The 9,381-nt window shown below is 41.9% G+C and overlaps 1 pseudogene; it reads left to right on the top strand.

The window, feature by feature from the left end:
* The first annotated feature begins 2,794 nt into the window (after nt 1-2,794).
* LOC104105277 (uncharacterized) lies at nt 2,795-8,029 on the top strand (annotated as a pseudogene).
* Nucleotides 8,030-9,381: the final 1,352 nt, after the last annotated feature.

Below are 9,381 nucleotides of genomic sequence, written 5' to 3'. Positions count from 1 at the left end.
AATAGCAATAAAGCATTCGTAAGTCAAAACATGGTGCGCCTTATATAATGAACACCCTTCTTAGGTAATACCAAGTAGTAATAGCATTCATCTAAACATCTGAGACCGTCCATGCTGTCTAAAATTCATGACCTTCACTTCAAAACTGAACCACAACATTGTACATACAAACCTCAACCCCACACATCGCACAACATCTATCATGCCATCATATAAAATGTACGGGAATTACATTAACGACTCTGAAGCACCTACATGATACATACTCCATCAGCCAGAAACCTACCACTAGACCCCATCCATGAGACATCACAACACGTAACATACCTAAAGTGCCGTAGAATTTTGGTACTTTTGATACCAATTACATAGAGATTAGCTCGTCCTTCAATGCATTTTAAGTTAATTCTTATGAAGTTTTGGTGTTTTATAGTGCATGAAACTTAAAGACCCAAACACATGAAAAAGAAGTCAAAAATCCATAAAAGGACAGGAATGCTGCAAGTATGCAATCACAGAAGTAATATGCGATCGCATACTCACCGCAAACTGAATCAGTTTGTTGGTCAACTGAAGAGAAGAATATGCTGTCCATTATGCGGTCGCATAACACTTCTGTGATCGCATAATGACCACATAATTGCAACTGAAAAATCTGCGTAGCATATCTGCGATGGAAAATGCGGTCGCATAAATGATATGCGGACCGCATAATGGAAATGCGGTGGAAATCTGGGCTTGAATATCTGAAATTCTGCAATGCAATTGTCAACTATGCGAAACGCATACATGATATGCGACCATTATGCGGTCGCAGAAGGGCTCTTTTAGGGCATTTTTGTCAAATCTTTACCCCAACTTTTAGTCCGCTATAAAGAGATTTACTAGGGTTTATGTGGGGCATTGAGTTAGAAAAAGAGGCTACTTTTAGAGCATTGAATGCACCATTGATTTGGATACTTTTGAAGAAACAATCTTGTATATTTGTAAGTTTTATGACTTTATTTATCGCTTTGTTTTTAGATTCTAGTATGAGTAGCTAGTTTTAACTACTAAGGCTGTGGACCCTAGATGGGTGTATATATATATATATATATATATATATATATATATATATATATATATATATATATATATAATGGTTGGTTGATATTTATTCAGTTCTTATGCTTCATGTGTTGTTAGTGGTTGCAAACATTAACTAATTCCATTTCACTCTATCTTTACTTGAAAAAGTGAGTTAGGGTTTGGTAGAATTGAATATAAAAAACTCAAGGTTTTAAACCTTGTTTAATATAATCGCCTAGGAATAAGTGGGTTCTATTTGTCATAAATTGGTTATTTTTAATTGCAAATATTTTATATTTGGGAAAATCTTAAAGTGAAGATATTAATCACCTATTAGGAAATATTGGGTAGTCACTTAGAAACTATTTGCATATCAAAGGACTTTTCACTAGAAATATATCATATTAACACAGATAGCATTACATTCCATCGATGGGGACACAACCTTGGTTTCCTTAATCAAATTAAATACATTCTCACAATACAATCGGCTTCTTTACTACACATAATTACAACACCATTTTCAAGCTAACATTTATAGAATTACGACCTAGATCAAGTTACACACTGTTCAAGTAATCGTTTCACACCTATTCCCTGTGGGATTCAACCCCAAACTAGTTGGGTTATTATATTTGACATCGATTGCCTTACACCATTTATTTAGGTGTAATTTGAGCGTATTAAATTTTGGCGCAGTTGTCGAGGAATACGGTTTTGAAATTACTATTTAGTGTGTGCTTTACTTTACGTCTTTTTCTATTCCATCACACTTAGCTAGGTTTGCTTGGTGTGCTAGGTAAAGATGGCCGAGTATGAGGAAGAAGATATTCCTTTTGTGGATATAGATGAGTACATCGAGGATACAAATGCCATTGTTCCTCCACGGTTTGATGTTGCTACCTTCAAGGTGGAACATGGTTTGATCCTAATGCTTAAAGCAGAGGGGTTTTTCAGAAATTCTACCGATGATGATCCGACACGACCTCTTAGAAACTTCTTGAATGTGTGTGCGATGCACGAGCAGAACAACATGTCAGATGATGCCCTAAGACTGAGGGTATTCAAGTACTCATTAGCTGGAGAAGCAAGGAAATGGATTCAAAATCTACCACCTCATTCCATTCACTCTTGGCCTGAGCTCGTCCGAGCTTTCCTAGCTAAATGGTTCCCACAAAGCAAGAAGTCCAAGCTCAGAGATAAAAGTTTCTTCTTCAAGCAACTACCGGGGGAGCACCTATATGCTAGGCTTGCCATCAACATTAATGTGTTAACCAAGATGTTCACTGAAAGCCAAACAAAAAAGGTATATGCCGTGGAAGATGTGCAACCCTTGTCAAATGAAGATTGCTAGGAAGCAAACTATGTCCATAATTCTCAAGGTAGTTACCAAAGACAATCCTACCAAGGTCCCGGACAACAAAATCAATGGAGGCCTAACCCGCAATGGCAAGGCCATCAATAATGGCGAAATGATCAAGGTGGTTCAAGTCAGGGAAATTGGAGCAACAACAACAACAGCTATGCAAACCGGAGTTCAAACCCCTATGTTCCACCAAAGGGGCAATACTCTAACTCTTTGCATTGTAATGAAGGTTCTTCAAGTGAGTCCAAATTGGACAACATGCTTGAAAGAGTATTGCTAAATCAAGAAAGAAACAACACTTCAATGAAGAACATGGCCGAACTTGTGGGGTCACATACCGTATCCATACAAAAGCTAGAAATGCAAATGAGAGATATGTCAAGAGAGCAAAATCCAAAGCAAAAGTGCGTACTCCCAAGTGACACAATTGCAAACCCAAAAGGTAATGGGAGTGGCCCGACTTCTCATTGTATGGCAATCACAACTCGAATCGGGAAATTACTTCAAGGAGAGAATGAACAAATGATTGAAGTGGACGATCTTGAACAAGAGGCTGAGGCACAAGTTGAGGTGCTAATTGTTGTTGAAGTTGAAAAGCCCCCAAAAGAAGTGAATGTCCATGAAGCGAACTGTGAAGAAGTAAAGGAAAAGGTAAAAGGGGAACCAAAAGCTTTAGCACCAATTCCTAGACCCCCTCCTTTCCCTCAAAGACTTTCTATGAGGGTTGATGATACCAAACTCGAGAAATTCTATGATATTATCAAGCAATTATCGGTGAACATCCCATTTGTGGAAGCATTTCAAGAGATGCCGAGTTTTGCTAAATACTTGAAGGACTTGATAACCAAGAAGAAAACCACCAAGAATGAAGTGGTGAATGTGACTCACCGGGTTAGTTCCATCATTGCAACAACTACCGTTCAAAAGAAAGAAGACCCGGGAGCCTACACCATTCCATGCACTATTAGGTTGCGAGATTTTGCAAGGGCTCTTTGTGATAATGGGGCGAGCATTAATTTGATGCCTCTTGCTATTTACAAGCAAGCGGGGTTAGGTATGCCGAGGCCTACAAGCTTGAGGTTGCAAATGGTCGATCGTTCAATCAAAAGACCAGTGGGGATTGTTGATGATGTCCTTATGAAAGTGGGAAAGTACCTCATTCCTGCCGATTTTGTGATCCTTGATTGTGCTGTTGATAAAGAAATCTCTATCATCTTGTGAAGACTATTCCTTGCTACCAGAAGAGCACTTATGGATTCGGAACGAAATGAGATCAAGTTCCGAGTTAATGATGAAGAGGTCACCTTCCAAGCAAGTAAGGGTATGAAGTTTCCACATGGATATGAAAGCATCTCACTCATTGTGTTGTTGATGAAGTAGAAGACGCAATTGAGATGAAGATGGAAGAAGAATGCCTTGGTGAGGCTTTGGCAGCTATATTGGTGAATTTTGATGGTGAAGACATGGAGGGGTACATGGAATCGGTGAATGCATTAGAAGGACGCGGGTCCTACACTTATGCACCAAAGAAACTTTCTCTTGACATAGAGAATAGAGTCACTCCCCCCGCCAAGCCTTCAATTATTGAGCCGCCACAACTTGAAGTCAAGCTACTTCTACCGCACTTAAGGTATGAATTTCTTGGCACTAATGATACTTTACCGGTAATCATTTCTTCTTTGTTGAATGATTTGCAGGTAGATCATTTGTTGAATTTCCTAAGGGAACACCGACAAGCCATTGGGTGGATAATAGCGGACATCCGAGTGATTCCCGCCGGAATTTGTGAGCACAAGATACAATTAGAGCAAGAAAGTAAGCCTAGTGTGGAGCATCAAAGAAGGTTAAACCCTTCCATGCAAGAGGTGGTGAAGAAGGAAATCATCAAGTGGTTAGATGCCAGAGTAGGATACCCCATTGCCGATAGTTCTTGGATGAGCCCGATGAAATGTGTGCCAAAGAAAGGAGGCATGACTGTGATCCAAAACGAGAAACATTAGCTCATCCCAATGAGAACTGTGACCGGATGGAGAGTTTGCATGGATTACCAAAAGCTCAATAGTGCCACGTGCAAAGACCATTTTCCTATGCTTTTTATTGATCAAATGCTTGATCGGCTAGAGGGAAGGTCATTCTATTGCTTCTTGGATGGATATTCCGGCTACAACCAAATCAATATCGCCTTGGAAGATCAAGAGAAGACAACATTCACATGCCCATATCGGACTTTTGCCTTTAGTTGTATGCCATTTGTGCTATGCAACGCCCCAACTACCATTCAACAATGCATGATGTCAATCTTCTAACACATGGTGGATGACTTCCTAGAGATGTTTATGGATGACTTCTCTATAGTGGGAGATTCCTTTGAGCATTATCTTGACAACCTTAAACAAGTGCTCAAAAGATGCGAAGAAACAAACCTTGTGCTAAACTGGGAGAAGTGCCACTTCATGGTGGACGAGGGCATTGTTTTGGGCCACAAAATTTCCAAACAAGGCATAGAGGTTTACCACGCAAAGATTGAAATCATTTCCAAGCTTCCTCCACCCACTTCAGTAAAAGGTGTCCGGAGCTTTTTGGGGCACGCCGGCTTCTATAGGCATTATATCAAGGACTTCTCAAAAATTGCAAATTCCATGTGCAAGCTCCTTGAAAAAGATATAAAGTTTGTATTTGATGAGAAGTGTCTCAAAGCTTTTGAAATAATTGAAAGAAAAGCTCACCACGACACCTATTATTGTCACACCCGATTGGTCCCTTCTATTTGCACTCATGTGTCACGCCAGTGGTGTCGCTATTGGGGCGGTGCTTGGTCAACGACATAACAAAATCCTTCACCCTATCTACTACGCAAGCAAGACACTCAATGGTTCTCAAATGAATTATACTGTGACTGCGCAAGAAGTTCTTGCCATTGTCTATGCTTTTGAAGAATTTTGGGCCTATTTGTTAGGGTCCAAAGTGATAGTTTACTCCGATCATGCTGCTCTTCGCTATCTTATGGCAAAGAAGGATGCCAAACATAGATTGATTCGGTGGGTCCTTTTGTTGCAAGAGTTTGACTTTGTAGTCAAGGATCGAAAAGGGACAGAAAATCAAGTTGTGGATCACCTATCTATGCTTGATGAAGCAGGGAGGCCAAAAGAGAACCTTGAAATCAATGATACCGTTCCAGATGAGCACATATTGGCATTGTCTGGCACATTCGCTCCTTGGTATGCCGATATTGCCAACTTCTTGGTTAGCGACCTTATTCCCAATAGATTGGTAGCTTATCAAAAGAAAAAGTTCTTGCGGGAGTGTAGTCAATACTATTGGGAGGAGCCCTTTTTTTCCATATTTGTGCCGACAACATCATTCGGTGGTGTGTTCCGGAAGATGAGGTAATGCCAATTCTCAAGGCATGTCATGACTCCTCGGTTGGGGCCAGCATGGAGGAAACCGGACGGCGGAAAAAGTGCTCGAATATGGCTACTATTTGCCATCGATCTACCATGACGCAAATCAAATGGTCAAGGCTTGTGATCAATGTCAAAGACAAGGGTCAATTTCTAAAAGGCATGAGATGCCTATGAATTTTGTAATGGAAGTCGAGATCTTTGATGTGTGGGGGATCGACTTCATGGGTCCCTTTGTGAGCTCTTATGGCATGACATATATCATGGTGGCTTCGGACTACGTTTCCAAGTGGGTCAAGGCAATCGCCTTACCTAACAATGAGGCAAGGAGTGTGACCACATTCTTGAAGAAGAACATATTCACGCGGTTTGGTACTCCCAGGGCTATCCTTAGTGATGGTGGTTCTCATTTTTGCAACAAGGCTTTCACCGGGCTACTCGAAAAGTATGGCATAAAGCACAAAGTGGCAACACCTTATCATCCTCAGTCGAGTGGTTGGGTTGAAGTTTCCAACAGTGAGATTAAAAACATCCTAGCAAAAACTGTCAATGCAAACAGGACTGACTGGTCAAGGAAGCTAGATGATGCGTTGTGGGCATATCGCACAACATTTAAGACTCCTATTGGCACCTTACCATACCGGTTGGTTTTTGGTAAGGCGTGTTATTTGCCTGTGGATCTTGAACACAAAGCCATGTGGGCTATGAAAAAGTTGAATCTTGACTGGGCCGGAGCTGCTAACCTTAGAATGACACAACTCAATGAGATGGAAGAATTCCGTCTCCATGCCTATGAGAGTGCAACCATGTATAAGGAGAGAATGAAGTTTGTTCATGACAAGAAGATCTTAAAGCGAGAATTCAAATCTGGTGACTTGGTCTTACTCTTCAACTCAAGACTCAAGTTATTTCCAGGCAAACTCAAATCCAAATGGTCTGGCCCATTTAAAGTTGTGAATGTGTCTCCTTATGGTGCTATTGAATTGGAGTCGGAGGACAGAACTCGAACTTTCAAATTAAATGGCCAACAGGTTAAGCATTACCTCGGCACAACAGGAGAAAGGCACTTGGTAGAACAATTTGCTCTCAATGATAGTCTGAGACCAACCTCCACCACTGAGTAGCCCAAACGGAACCAACATCATCGTGCCACGATGTTAAATCAAGCGCTTCTTGGGAGGCAACCCATGTGTGGTAACACCTCTTTGTTAGTTTTTCATTTATGTAGGTTTAGTTGTTGGTGTTGAGCAGGTTGATATGTGTGTTAAAATGCATGTAACCCAGAATACCATGAAACATTTTTCAAGGGCTGAGGCGAGTGAAGAAAAGAATAAGGTATTTGCGGCAACTATGCGGTCGCATAATGACTTTGCGAATTGCATAGTGGTCGCAGATACAGTCAGTTAAATTGGAAATTTGGGTCCGCAAAAATGCGGTAAGGTTTCAAATTATGTGGCCCGTATAACAACTATGCGACCGCAGAACGCGTCGCAAAATGAAGGTAAGCAACCCAGCCTTAAATCCATCACACAACACATATGCGACCGCATAATGTGTTATGCGATCAACTTGCCCACCGCAAAATGCTCAGGTATAAGACCCTAAACCTTTCGCATACCTTTACCCTCACTCACACACAAACACTGTACAACACACACAACATCAAAAACAAAACACAAAAACAAAAGAAATAGAAGAAAAAGCCAAAAACATTCGAATCATACACAAAATAACATAGCAAGGATCAGCATTGCGGAAAGATTCCCCCCGTTCATATCTTAAAATTAATTTTTACCTTGCGCAGACATCTAGAATGGCACCAAAGAAGTCTCTTGCAACGCGATCACCACTCATTCGTGGAAAGAAACTGGTTGTTGCTCTGAGCTAACATGCACAACAGTCTAAACATCCCCGGCTTGAAACAACCCGCAACACTTCTACGCACTCCTCCCAGTCTGAAGAGGAGGAGGCACAAATTGACCTCCTACCATCCGTTGACCTACAAGCTGAATCACGATGGAAGGGTGGGGAAGATCTAAGATTTGGGGTCCCAGGCTCATGGAAACTATACAAAGAAGGAATAGAAAAGAGAAAAATTCTTGAGGAGAAGCAGTTGAGTCTAAACGGTCTGAAAGAGCACTACCCTCACATGATCGAGAACATTAAGAAGAGGCAATGGGAGTTCTTCATTTAAATCTCAGATGAGTATAATGAGACACTTATAAGGGAGTTCTATGCTTCTTATGCTGCCTCAAGAAATGCTGAGCAAAAGAGGAACAAGGTATTTCTACAATCTATCCAAGTTCGAGAGGTTCAATTACTCTGTGACGCAGGTACCATTAATGACCTATACTTTGAGGACTGGTCGTCAGGGATGACTGAGTATGATGCCAAACTCACCAACAGTGACAACGAGCGTGCCTGGATTGCTTCTGTCATAGCAAAGGGGACCCCCTCATGGATTGACCCATGCCACAATATTTACAAGCGGGATTTCACCCAGGAGGGCCGATATTGGCTCAGCTTCGTCTGCTCCTGTCTGATGCCGACTAGGAATGAAACTGACATAAACATTGAAAAGGAACTCATCATTGCATGCATCATGTCGGGAATAAAGATTGATGAGGGACATATTATATTCAGGGAGCTGGGGATCAGAGCAAACCAAAAACAAACATCCCTTCCTTTCCCGTGTTTGATCACGAGTCTATGTAAGGCTGTGAGAGTTCCCCTTATCCCACAACATGATCTTATTGAGAAAGCTCTCCAAGATATTGACATCACTCGGATAAGTGATGCAGTAGACAAGGAGACAGACATCCAGCCTGAGACTTCACTCCTTCATTCATCAGACTCAAAAACACCTGCACCTGCTGCCCCTTACTGCCTGATACTGCTCCTGCCCCAGCTACCTCCACAGCTACTCCTCAGCCAACCGCTACACATCCACATGCTGCCGTACCAGCTATCTCAAAGCTGGGTCTACTAGCCCAACACACCAATGCTAAGGTAGCCCGGCTGACAAAGGAAATCCTGAATCTTATCCGGCAAGCATTAGGCCCCATCCAAGCCTTAGTGAGCGTTCTTCAACAATAGCATAAATCTTATGAAGATCGCACAACGCATTTTGAAGTGAGACTTAAAAGGGTCAAGCGAGGCAAAGTTGGAGATATGCCTCGGCTTTGAAAAGATGTCAATGAGCTAAAATCAGAGCTACACAAAATACAGAACTTGGAGTTCGGCTTGACCTCCCTTCTCCCAGAGGGCGGCGAGCAAGGTACTGGCACCTCCATTCCCGTCTTGGATTTGAACTTCACAAATGTTATGACAGCCCTAGAGGCACATGGTGCTGAGACTTCAAAGGCTTTAGCTCTCACTGTACACACTGACACTTCTTTAGAGGAAGGATCCGGAGAGTCTGAAGGGGAGTCTGATTAGGGAGCGACTGAAGATAAGGAAACCGATGAGGATGCATTGGTAGAGAAGACTGAGGGCCAGCAGGACAACGAGGGTAAGCAGGTGGCTGCTTCTACAGATGCTTAGGAT

Source organism: Nicotiana tomentosiformis, chromosome 12, assembly GCF_000390325.3.
Source record: "Nicotiana tomentosiformis chromosome 12, ASM39032v3, whole genome shotgun sequence".
Lineage (NCBI taxonomy): Eukaryota > Viridiplantae > Streptophyta > Magnoliopsida > Solanales > Solanaceae > Nicotiana > Nicotiana tomentosiformis.
Note: the sequence above shows the minus strand (reverse complement) of the source record. Positions and strands in the feature narration are given on the sequence as shown.